The sequence below is a fragment of the Heloderma suspectum genome, chromosome 4 (genome assembly GCF_057233095.1).
Source record: "Heloderma suspectum isolate Gila_16-S chromosome 4, 16-S_ref, whole genome shotgun sequence".
NCBI classification, from domain to species: Eukaryota; Metazoa; Chordata; class Lepidosauria; order Squamata; family Helodermatidae; genus Heloderma; species Heloderma suspectum.
In genome coordinates, this window is record NC_139461.1 from 165778297 (window position 1) to 165791555 (window position 13259).

The window sequence follows — 13259 nt, forward strand, 5'->3', positions numbered from 1 at the left end:
GAAGGGCTGGTTATGCCTGCTTCCTTATTCTACCATTCTTCTGAGAATTATTGAGTTGACACTTTATCCTTCCGACTATGGATTATTTGGTCCTCTGTGCCCCCAATAGGCACAAGTTGAAATGATGGATGACTCTTTAACGTTTCCACGCTTAGGTCTTGGTGCATCTCCCCAGGCACAGCCAAAAGTAGAGGCACAGCAATGCTGTTTAGTAAATATGTTTTATTTGGTTGTAGAGCACAGTTTCATGTAGATGTTAAATAGCATGGGGGACAAAACTGACTCCTGTGGAACCCCATACTGGAGAATCCACGGGGCCGACCGAGCAATATTCCCCCAGCACCACCTTCTGGAGCCGACCATCCAAGTAGGAGCGAAACCACTGCAGTGCAGTGCCTCCCACTCCCAGCTCAGACAATCGTCCCAGAAGGATACCGTGGTCGATGGTATCAAAGCCACCGAGAGATCAAGGAGAATCAACAAGGTCACACTCCCCCTGTCTCTCTCCCGACATAGGTCATCATACAGGACGACCAAGGCTGTTCCCATGGCAAAACCTGGCCTGAACCCTGACTGAAATGTTTTCAGTCTTCAAGTTGCTTTCAATCAATGCCTGGCTCTCCTCCTGGTACTTTCAATGGACAACCTGACTTGTCTTTTCCAGACTCTTTGTGTGCATCAGCATTTTAAATGCAGCTTCAGAGTCCCCTGTCTGCTTTTGTAACCTCTCCCTTTTTTTCTTCAACCTCCTCTAGACATCTTCTATACTCATCTGTACTCATTCTTTCTTTAGCCCCTCCTCTCTCCTCACATTTTCTTGCTTTCCTCTTCAGTTTAGCCATCTGTACTACAGCAAATACCCTGGTTACCAGATTATCAAGGCCACAGTCATCTGTGACTTCACCATTGATAACCCACAAGCCCCCTTTCTTATCTTTCTAAGGTGTCCCTTAAAAGTGTCAAGATCCTCAAACTAACAAAAGAGCAATACAAGCAAACACTAACTCTGGAACACTCAGATCTAAACCCCACAAATGAGAACCTCCTGCGGAAGGATCATTAATCTGTAAGGGAAAAACTGGAGGCTAAAATTTCAGAGTTCCCGGGAGTAAATACCCAGGAGGCACACCTATTTTTAACAGCCCCAGTTTGGCCTGGATGTTGTAGATGAGGTTCCTTCGGGAACTGAGACCAGAGTATTGACATTCACTCAGGTTTACTTAAATTCTACATATAAGAACTAAAACAACAGCAGAAGCAAAAAGAATTTATTAAAGAAAGATAAAGTTTTAACAAGCACACAAACCTTCCGCGCAGCAACAAAACAAAGATAAGACATACTCACAAAGCATTGCCTTACCATGAAGGGTAAAGGGACTCTTTCCTACTCCAAACCCTGGCCTCATCCCAAGGCCTAAGTGATAGACCTTAGAGTAGCAGTCTCAGCCCAGAGTAAAGAAGGAAGACCTAGGCCATGTTTCCACGACAACGGAAGGAGAAGCTAATGGAGGAGTACTGGATTTTTAAAAAGGAATCGGCTTTCCTGTGAGCAGGGTTCCATGAAAGCAGAGTCTCCAGACCAGTAAACAATGCTTCACAGAACATACTTCCTGCTAGGGGTGGGGGTTGGAGTGAATGCCGTCTGACTGGCAGGGGCTGCTCAACCAATAAGAGAAGCTTCCCCCCTTCCCCCCCCATTTCTCCTTCCCCCTGAAAGTCCAGATCCACCTGCATTTCAGGAGCGAGCCTCACTGAGCACAATGGGAGTTACTTCTGAGGACACAGTGATGGGTTTGTTGTGGGGAAGAGAGCACTAAACACAAAGACAGAAACCAGCCCCCATTGTAACCCACAGGATCTCTATAACAGAGCTCTGAAGTACTTGCTTCCTAAGGCAATGAATTGGAGCTCACGCTTAATCGCACTTAAGAAACTGGGCTTTAAAATGTGCCATGTTAATTGAGGGGGAATCTCTGTAAGTTCTGATATGGGCATTCAAAGGCAAGCCTCATTGACCACAATGGGAGTTACTTCTGAGGAGACACTAATGGGTTTGTTGTAGGGATGTATGAAAGTGACTTACCTTTCCGCGGATTATGTTGATGGTGGGGGGGAGGCGTTCCGTCCCTCCCGTCCGGAATCCTAGCCGGGGGGGAGGCGCTCCGTTCCTCCCCCCCAGAATCCTGGCCGGCCGGCTGTGCTCTGCAGCGATTCTGCGGAGCCGCCGGCTGGCTCTGCCAGCAGCCAGACATCCGGCCACTGGCTAGCAGGGATGCAAATGGCGGCAGCCATAGCCGCCGCCGTTTGCGTCCCTGCAGTCAGCCATGATAGGATACGTAAATGTTTGCGTAGCCTATCACGGCTGATTTAAAAAAAAACAAAAAAAACGCACGTACGCAAATGGCGGCAGCCATGGCCGCCGCCATTTGCGTTCTTTATTTTGGCACGTCTTAGTCTATGTAAACATTTACGTAGACTAAGACGGCGAAAATAAGGGGAACGCAAATAGCGTAGCATCTACGCTATTTGCGTTCCTTGTTTTCGCTGTCTTAGTCTACGTAAATGTTTACGTAGACTAAGATGTGCCAAAATAAAGAACACAAATGGCGGCGGCCATGGCCGCCGCCATTTGCGTACACGCATTGTTGTTTTTTTAAAAAAAATCAGCCGTGATAGGCTATGTAAAGATTTACGTAGCCTATCACAGTGTTTTTTTAAAATCTAGCCGTGATAGGCTACGTAAATCTTTACGTAGCCTATCGCGTTTTTTTTTTTTTAACCTGGAAATGGCGGTGGCAGCAGCCGGTCGGAAGACCGGCCGCCGCCTCCACTGCCGCCGAACCGCCGCCGCCAGGAAGATCCACCCCATGTAAGTCTCGTCCCAGGGGGGTGGCAGGGGTTGGCGGGCCGTTCCGCCACCGATTTTGGGGGGCCTAATGCGCTGACATTCGGCCTCCCCGATATCCGTGGCGGAACTTTCATACATCCCTAGTTTGTTGTGGGAAAGGGACAGAAACCAGCCCCCATTTTAACACACAGGATCTCTATAGGGAAGCTGTGAAGTACTTGCTTCCTAAGGCAATGGATTGGAGCCTCGAGATCGCGCTTAATCGCACATAAGGAATTGGGCTTTAAAATGTGCCATGTCAGTTCAGGGGCTTGTCTGTAATTTCTGTGGTCATTCAGAGGGTGAGCCTCATTCAGCACAATGGGAGGAAACACCCCTTGACTGGGGTCATGGTGAAAGACACACGCCTGAACAGGGCTAGCATACCCAAGCTAAATGCGGGGGTTGGAGCACACAGCATCTATACCATGGAGAACCCAACTTGAGGAAAAGAATTGGACTTTAAGCAGTCTCAGGAAATCTGGTTTTTCCCTGATAAGCTCCAGGGTGACTGCTAGATGGCCACGACATCATGTATCCCTAACGACCTCAACACGCAACTGCCATCTGCTGCCACTGCAAGGCATCTCTGAGCAGGGGGAAACAGTCAGGGCACTACACCACCAGCAGCCTGCTCCTGTGCGTAAGGAGGCAGCACCAATCGGTCTTGCTCAGGAAAGAGGCCCCCATATCCCAGCAGGCAGGTAGCAGGGGCAAGCAGAAGGCTGGGTGCTAGAACTCGTGCAAGCTCTCTGTCCCTCACCCCCAAGAAGCTTAGGCAGGCCACTGTGGAGGAGATGGGGTGGGGGAAGTATGGGTCCACAAGGAGAAGGTTTCCAATGCCTGACCAGATCACCAACTACAACAGTGAGATGGTGGTGTTGGATAACCAGCCATTCAGCCTAACTGAAAATGCGGGGTTCACGAGGCTGATGGCCCCTGTGGTGCCTACTACAAGCTGCCATGTTGCACCACCCTTAGCAGGCGGGTGGTGCCCTCCCGGTACCAGGCATGCAGGGAGAAAGCGCTGGATTGTCTGTGCCAGGCAGACAGTGCACTTCACCTTGAACATTTGGTCCAGCAAGGGCGGAGTGCACACTCACTTGTCCCTGATGGATCACTGGTGGGCAGCCACAGGGACAGTGCTGGCCAGTACTTCTGGGACTGGGAAGGATGGGTATTGCTGGGCCCCCCTCATGCACAAGTCATGGACCAGTCCCACACGGCAACAGAGACCATGGAGGCTGGGCACCAGCTCACCTGCAGCTACATGGTCATGGACGGGGGAGCCAACATGATGAAGGCTGTGCATGAGGGCAGATTTGGGGGCATCCACTGCATCACACATATCTTCAACCTGACTGTGAGGGGTGCCCTTGGAATGCACAGCAGCAGGATGTATCCCACCTCCCTGTCTAGCATCCATAATTTGTTGGAGAACTGCAGGAAGGTGGCTGGGCCCTTCCACCACAGCGTAAAGGGCAGTAGACTGCTGCAGGAGAAGCAGGCGGAGTTGACGCTCCCACAGCACAGGCTGGTGCAGGATGTGTCAACACGCTGGAACTCTTACCTCATGCTGGAGCGTATGGTGGAGCAACAGTGTGCTGTCCACAAGGTGTCAAGAGTTGGGGACATTGTAGGGATGTCAGAGAATTCTGTGACGGATCTCGGTGAGGCCGAATGCCAGTGCATTCGGCCCCCCAAAAACCGTCGCGGAACGAAGCCCCCGCCCCCCCAACCCACGAAAGGCACGCGGGACGAAGTGCCCGTCGCCCCCACCCCACGAAAGGTGCGCGAAACGGAGCACTTACCTGTTCCCGTCCGTGCTGCTGTGCGAATGGCAGCCGTCCTGCAGCCGCCATTCGCTTCCTCCTTTACCCATGATAGGCTATGTAAATACTTATGTAGCCTATCACGGCTAACGCAGGGATGCCATTTGCGTCCCTGCGGAGGCCGTGATAGGCTACGTAAGTATTTACGTAGCCTATCACGGCAAGGGGAAAAAAACCCAGCCTACGCAAATGGTGGCAGCTACCGCCATTTGCGTACGCTGGGGTTTTCCCCCTGCCATGATAGGCTACGTAAATATTTATGTAGCCTATCAGGGCTCACTACAGGGATGCAAATGACGGCGGCTACGACAGCTGCCATTTGCGTCCCTGCAGGGCTGCCCAGCAGCCAGATGTCCGGCTGCAGGCGGCCGGAGCCGGCCGGCAGCTCCATGGCTTGGCCGCGGAGTGGAGCCAGCTGGCGAGGATTCCGGGGGGAGGGACGGAGCACCTCCCCCCACCTGCGGAACCTGGTGGAGCCAGGTAAGCGGGTTTTCGTACACCCCTAGGACATTGGCATCCAGGCATCCCTGGGCAGACAGCAGTGGGATGCCATGTCCCAGCTTGTGGCGGTTCTGAAACCGTTTCTTGAGGCCACTGAGACCCTGAGCACCCTCCTCAGCCAGGTAATTTCTGTGGCGAGGTATCTCCAGAAGCAGATGGGGTTGTTTCTTGATACTGGGGATCCTATAAGAGGCAGGCACTTCCTGCCAGATATGCGGGAAGTAGGGATGTTAGAGAATTCCACCATGGACTCCAATGAGGCCAGATTCTAAAGAATCCCCCCCCCCCCAGAGTCCATGGCAGAACAGAGCAGTCCCCCCTGCCACCCTGCGAAATTTTCCCAGGACGGACCCTACCTGGCGTCGGCCGGTCCAGTCCCTGCCCTGGTCTGCAGCCACGAATGGCTGCCCCGGTCTGCGGCCGCCATTTACCTCCCTGCGTTAGCCGTGATAGGCTATGTATATATTTACGTAGCCTATCACAAAAAGAGCAGGGATGCAAATGGTGTGGCAGGTGCCGTTTGCGTCCTTGCTCTTTGCCATGATAGGCTACGTAAATATATATGTAGCCTATCACGGCTAACGCAGGGACACAAATGGCACCTGCTACTCCAAACGCTGTTTGCAGCTGCAGCCCAGCAGCAGATGGAAGTCCAGCTGCAGGCAGGCCCAGCCGGCCAGGGAGGATTCCAGGGGGAGGGACGGATCGCCTCCCCCCCCAGCGGACGCCCCCACCTGGAACGGGGTAAGTAATCTGCCCATCCCTAGCGGGAAGTGGCAACAAGGCTGAGGGATGGCCTAGTACGGCAGGTCCTATGCCAGGAGAGGACATACATGTTGGCCACTATGTGTGATGTGTGCCTGAAAGACAGCCTTTGTGGGGAGAACTCCCAGATGCAGTGGCAGGAAATTGGTGGGACAAGTGAGGGAGACATGGACAAAGAGGCTGGGGCAGGTGCCGGAGGAGAAGAAGGAGGAGGAGGGGAGACAGGGCACCATCCCTTCTAGAAGCATCATTCCCAGAAGGACCACAGGCCAATGGTTTGGGGCCAAGGCAGTGCATTCAGTGGTTGGGGGGAGAGGCACCCAACCCACCTGCCAGGATGACGCTTCAATGTCTGTGTAGCATTACCTGGTGAAACCCATGGAGGACTGCTCCACTGACCCCATGGCCTGCTGGTCATCCCGCAGCCAGGTTTGGCCAGACCTGGCTCGGGTGGCCTGGGAAAGACTCAGCTGCCCACCAACCAGCATCCCAAGCAAGAGGGTGTTCTTAATGGCAGGCAATGTGGTGATACTCCACCGCTCCTGCTTGGATGCTGAGTAAGCGGAGCAGCTGGTCTTCTTCAAAGTCAACCTGCCCCTGCTGCGATACTGCACCCTCCAGCCCTTGGGCAAGTGAGTGGCACACTCACTCACCCTACTGTTTCTCCTTATTTTGGCTGGCTTTTTTTGTCTTTATTTGAGTCAGGCAGAGCATTACATGTTGTTGTTGCTGTTGTTGTTGATATTATTATTTTTATTATTATTTTGCTGTGCTTCTTTCAGTACAGTAACTCAACTCTGAATGAACCCAAGGGGATGCTTCTAGCATGTCTGTATCTCTATGGGTCCTCCAGTCAGAGCATGAGCATCATCATCATCAATATAATTATTTCGGTATTGTCCTTTGGCTGTGCTCACAGTGCTGGACTGTAGCACTGAATGTAAGGGGATGCTGTAGCATCTCTATCTCTTCTTCCAACGCCACAGACTTATATCCACATGGCATAGGTCTGCGATGTGGATGTGCCCTCCTGGCAGGGTTGCTGAGTTTGCTGCCTGCCTCAGTCAAGAATTTGTTCTTTTCAAATCAATGTGACCTCCTGGCAGGGTTGCTGGGGTTGCTTCCTGCCTCAGTCAAGACAACTGTCATTGTTCTTTTCAAATCAATGTGCCCGCTCTGCAGGCTTGGTTTGTTTGCTTCTGCCCCAGGCCGGTCAAGTCCAACTCACACCTCAGTGTTGTCCCTATCTGAATCAATATGCCCTCTTGGCAGGCCTGCTTTTTTTTGTTCCCAGCCTCAGTGAGTTGTCCAACTCACAACTCAATGTTGTCTGTATTTTCAAATCAATGTGCCTGCCTGGCATGGGTGGATTTCTGTTTCCAGACAGTACATGGTTGTATTACTTCTAGGGATGTTGGAGAAATCCTCCATGGACGCCAATGAGGCCAGATTCTATTGAATCTGGCCCCCCAAAGTCTGTGGAGGATCGGATCTCCTACCTCCGCCTCCCCGCGAAGTCCTAACCGGCCAGATCCTGCCTGCTGCTGGCTCCGAAGCCCCAGCCATATGACCACCATTGCAATATCGCTGGCTAGACTGATGGACTGCAGACACAAATGGTGTCTGCTATGCCATTTGTATCCCTGCTCTCTGACGTGATAGGCTACATAAATCTTTATGTAGCCAATTGCGTGAAAAAACAGGGATGCAAATGGCGTATTTGCATCCCTGTTCCTTTGTGCGATAGGCTACGTAAAGATTTACCTAGCCTATCAAGTCAAAGAGCAGGGATGCAAATGGCATCCACTACACTGGACGCCATTTGCGTCTGCAGTACATCAGTCCAGCCAGCGATACGGCAATGGCGGCTGTATTGCTGGGGCTTTGGAGCCAGCCAGCGGCTCCACGGAATCGCTGCGAAGCGGAGCCAGCCAGCCAGGGTTCCAGTGGAGAGGGACGGATCACCTCCCCTCCCAGCGGACACCACAAAATGGAACAGGGTGAGTATTTCGTACACCCCTAATTACTTCAGCTGCACGAGAGTGGGGCATATTTTCCAGTGTCAAGTCCCGATGACTAAGGGCCGATCTACATTGTGTCCGCTAGTGCAATGAACTTGGTAGACTGTCGAGGTAAATGCCATTGCATTAAAACGTGATTATTCACACTCATCCTGTTTCCCCGTTCCAGTACTTCATCGAATGCGCAAGCATGGTTCACACTCAAACGCTGTGCTCTTTTCCTGCTCTTAAAGAAGGCGGCTCTCATTGGAGGAGCAGTAACTCTTCCTGTTTCTGCTGATTCCCCGCCCACTGTCCCTCTCTTCCTCTATCCCTGTGTGTGTGTAGGGATGGCACGAGCATCCGGTTGGGGCTTGAAGCCTGGCGAGAAGTTGCCGCTCTGTCCCCGCCCCCTGGACACCAGTTCTCTCAGCAAGAAGAGGGGAAGAAGACAGCACCTCTTATCCTCCCCCCATCATTTCTACAGTGGCAGTAGCACGGGAGAGGCTGGTCATTTTCCGTAAGTTTTCCTGGCCTTATGGAAAATGACTACCTTCTCCCTTGCCACTGCTGCTATAGCAGGTGGGGGTGGAGGGAAGAAGGGGGCACCTATCCTCTTCTCCCCCCCACCTGCTGGAGGTCAGAGCAAAAGGCTGGGGGGTGCCTGCCAGGGCATTTTCCCTTGTGCCAGCCCTTGACAGCCAGCACGAGGAAGAGGGGCAGTGGCAGCGGCACCCCAGCGCTCGGGTTGGGAGGGGGTCTGCTTGCATCTTCGAAGCTTTGAAGCTTCGAAGACTGCCCTGGTTTTGTCCACTACTCTAGGGGTGGACGAAAGGCACTTACCTGTCGTCGAAGGACGTTCGCGGTGGGGGGAGGCGCTTCGCTGCTCCCCCCGTGAAGTTCTGGCCGGGGGGGAGGCTTCCCGCCTCGGCCCGGCCGAAATTCAGGCCGGGGGGGAGGCTTCCCGCCTCGCCCAGCCGCGAACGCAAACGTTTTTTTTTTTTTAAAAAAAACGCCCCCTGATAGGCTACGTGACGATTCACGTAGCCTATCACGGCTAGATCTGCAAAGTCAGCCGTGATAGGCTACGTCAATCGTCACGTAGCCTATCACGGGTGACTTAAAAAAAAAAAAAGCGCGTATGCGAATGGCGGCCCCCATAGGGAGCCGCCATTCTCGTTCCTTATTTAGTCGCTGTAGTCTACGTAAATGTTTACGTAGACTACGGCGAAAATAAGGGCAACGCAAATAGCGTTGCCCTTATTTTCGCCATAGTCTACGTAAACATTTACGTAGACTACAGCGACCAAATAAGGAACGCGAATGGCGGCTCCCTATGGGGGCCGCCATTATCCGTACGCCCTTTTTGTTTTTTTTAAAGTCACCCGTGATAGGCTACGTGACGATTGACGTAGCCTATCACGGCTGACTTTGCAAATCTAGCCGTGATAGGCTACGTGAATCGTCACGTAGCCTATCAGGGGGCGTTTTTTTTTTCTTTTTTTCTTTGATTGCAATGGCGGCGGCGGCAGCCGGTTGAAAGACCGGCTGCCGCTCCCGCCCCGCTCGAACACCCGCCGAACCGCCGGCCGGACCCGCCACTGGGAGGGACATTCAGTGAAGGTAAGTCCCGTCCCGGGGGGGGTGCGGGGTGCGGGGGGGGTTCGGAGGATTTCTCCCCGAAACGTGTTCGGGGGGCCGAACACATTGGCGCTCGGCCCCCCGAAGTTTCAGGGAGAAATTCTCCGCCAACCCTACACTACTCATGACATGACGTTAATATTGTCCACAGACATTTCTATTGATGTTAGTCCGTGGATAGTGATGACTGTCTGCCTGGATGTGTGTGTGTGTCTTTCTGTTCGGGACAGTGTGCTGTGAGCATGGAGGAGACTGTGAAAAAAATTACATTTGATTTGCCAGGGCTGTATGAATGTCATTAAATCCTTTCTGTTTCTTTCTCATAGCTTCTTAGGCATCTTCCGTTCCATCATCCGCAGTGATGTGAGAAAGTGTATTGAATCCGCTCCGTGTTTTCTGGTTTGCTGTTTGCAAACTCCAGAGGTTTGCCTGTGTCTGCCTCTTTTCAAGGAGGGAGGGAAATCCCATTGAAAGCAAATTGCCTTCTGATTTGGAGGTGACAGACACTGCTTTCCCACCCAAGCAGTAGTGCCTAAAGCAACTGCTTTAAAAAAATACCTTAACAGATGCCAAGCTCTGCCAGATGAATTGCATGAACAGCACAATCCTATGCAAGTTTAGACAGAAAAAAAGTCCTACAACTCCCAACATTCCCCAGTCAGCATGGCTGGCTGGGAAATGCTGGGAGTTGTAGGACTTTTTTTTCTGTCTAAACATGCATAGGACTGTGCCCTACATAGCCAGTGAAATCCTAACTTTGAAGGCTTTCTCTTGCTTGGCTGAAAAAGAAGACTCCCCCATCCGCCCAGGGAGCCAATGTGTTGGGAGGTACTGGGTAAAACAAAGGTACATAAAATAAAAAAAAGGATCCTCATAATTCCACATGATTTTTAAAGGGGAGACCCACAAAACCAGTATCCAATCACAGAGCACATCTGCCTCCACGGACTGAAGTAGAAAAATATGGATCTGCCACCAGCCTGAAATCCTGCATTTTAAATGCAGGATCACAACTGACTGCCTTTACACTTGCTCCCTTCCCCCCCTTCCCCCTCCTTCTCCCAGTAGCTTAACTTCTGCTGTATTGTTTTCTCACAGCCCCAATCCTGGGCACTTACTTGGGAGTAAGCCACATTGAACTCAATGGGACTTACTTCTGAGTAGACATAAGATCATCCTGTAAGTCTGCAACCCTCAAGTAAGCCACATTGAACTTAATAGGGTGCTCTGAAGCAACAGACGACGTTGCTTCTGAGATTGGTGAGATGGGGGATCAGATGTGTCTCCTTTCATTGCAAGGAGGCATTTTACCCTCTTCTCCCTCCGATTGAGAAATGCAGAGGCAGGAGAGGCAATCAGCAGGCAATTCTTGCCCTCGCACCTATCAAATCTGCTCCGGTCTCCTTCCGTGCAGCTGTCAGGCGCGCCCTAGCTGCCTCTTGCAGTCCCCTCCAATAGCCAACTCAGGACACAGATGACGAGGATTCTTTCCAAGGCTTTATTCCTTTATTACTTTATGACTCTTTCAGATACTAATCACTAGCGACTAAGCAAGGAACAGCACTGGGGAAAGATAGCAGAGTAGCCTAAGCTCCAGGTAAGGCAGTTGGTCCCCGTCTGAAGGGGAAACACGGGAAGACTCTGAACTTACGGGCTATGGAGAGATCCTCCCTCTTTCCCTTGGGTCCTTGGGATGCAACCGTTGTTTGAGTGCCAAAAGAGCGGAATGCCTCCTTTCGGCGCCCTCCATCTGTCGTCGCTCCCTGCATCTGCGCCAAGCATCCAGCAAGCCCCCCTCCAGCGCTCTCTCACTGCCAGGGCCACTATCTATCCCAGGCATGCTGGCAGGAGAAATCTGTGCCAGCTGCTGTGCTTCTGAGAGATGAGCAAGCTCCTCTCCCACGGATTGCTGTTCTTCCTCAGAATCAGAACTGCTCTGGGGCTCTATGGGCTCAGTTTCCACCCTGACAGCAACCATGCTCACATTCTCAATGCCTTCCTCATCCTGTCCGTACCCCCAACAACCGAAAAAAGTGTGTATAAGATCGAAGGCAAGAATACTATCACTGGGCTTTTTTCCTCTGTGCAAGCAACCTTTCTGGAATGCCCATGAAAGAAACTGGAGTCCTTTTATGGAATTCCAGGAAGTGCACCAACATGGGAGACATTACAGAAGACTATGATTTTACTGGTAAGCACAATACTCCCCCCCCCACTACATTTATAAGGAAGTTGTGGCTTCCGCATATTTAAAGAAAAAAGTCGCATGACCATGGAATCCATCTGAGGGGCAGATGCTGCTCCGGCAAGGAATTCATGGACCGGATTACCAGAAATCCAAACTCACTTGAGTCCGTTTCGGATTTCTCCAACATCCCTAGGAAATCGGGCTGGAAAAGCTACAATTCTTCAAAGATTAGAAGATAACTCCTTAATTAAAAAACAAACCTAAAGCAGGGGATAGAAGGAGGTAAAAGTTGGCAATAAAACTCTGAGTGCTAAGGAAGTGATGCTATCAGTAGCCGGAAGACAGCATGGGGGCGTTGGGAGCTGTGATTGGACAGGAGGGAAATACAAACACCACCATATATGGACAGGCATGGGAGGAGAATTCCACGCCCATATATAGTAACAAAAGTGGAAAAGCAGAGCACATGAATGAAATCTACTTGGAAATCACGGAATATCAGGGTAATAAAAGCGGTAACAGGACAGCAGGAAATTGCGGTTCCAAAACGAAAAGGCCAGAGCGTCATGTGAAACAACTAGAATGAAAACTAATTGAAAACATAAAAAACTGTGAGTGTAGATCGGCCCAATGGCAGGGCATGTACTATTACTCCTTTCCCCCTACCCTTTTGCATGTAGGAAGTTACTTTCTGCATCTGCGTTTAATTTGCTGTTGCTGTTTTCCCCAGGCTGGTCAAGTCCAACTCACACCTCAATGTCTTCCTTATTGCACCCTGAAAGTGCCCTCTTGGCAGGCCTGCTTTTTTTTGTTTCCAGCCCCAGGCTGGTCAAGTCCAACTCAGAATTCAATGTCATCCATATTGCACCCTGCTGCACCTACGGGTGTCTCTCTCTCTCCGTCAGGCTCTGCCTGCCCCGTACCCACTGCCCACCAAGGGCCCTCCTTGCTGCTCCTCTCCTCCTCCTCTGCCAGCCTGCCTGCCCCATGCCTGGGTGAAATAGCTGGGCTTGGTGGCTTTGACACCATAGGCCTATTGCATATTTGCACCCTGCTGCATTCACGGGTGTCTCTGTCTCCACCAGCCTTGTGCCAGCGCCCTTGCCCCTAGCTGCCTGTCGTCTCCACCAAAAAGTGGAGAGTTCCAAAAAGTGTCAGCTTTTTGGAACTTATAGTGGCAGAGACTTCCTTAAGCCCAGAAAAATAAGCTACAAATGAGAAACCCCATAGGTGGGATTGCCCAGTGAAGGAGCAGGTTGCCCATAGATGGTGGTAGTGTTGGAGAGAAAAGCCCCCATACAGGGTTGGTGGCAACATGCAAGAGGGTTTTTTCAGTACCCGTGCCACATATGTGGAACTCCCTGCCCCAAGAGGTTAGGTCATCTGCATATTTATCTGTGTTCCACTAGCAAGCGAAGACATTTCTCTTTAAATAACCATTCGAC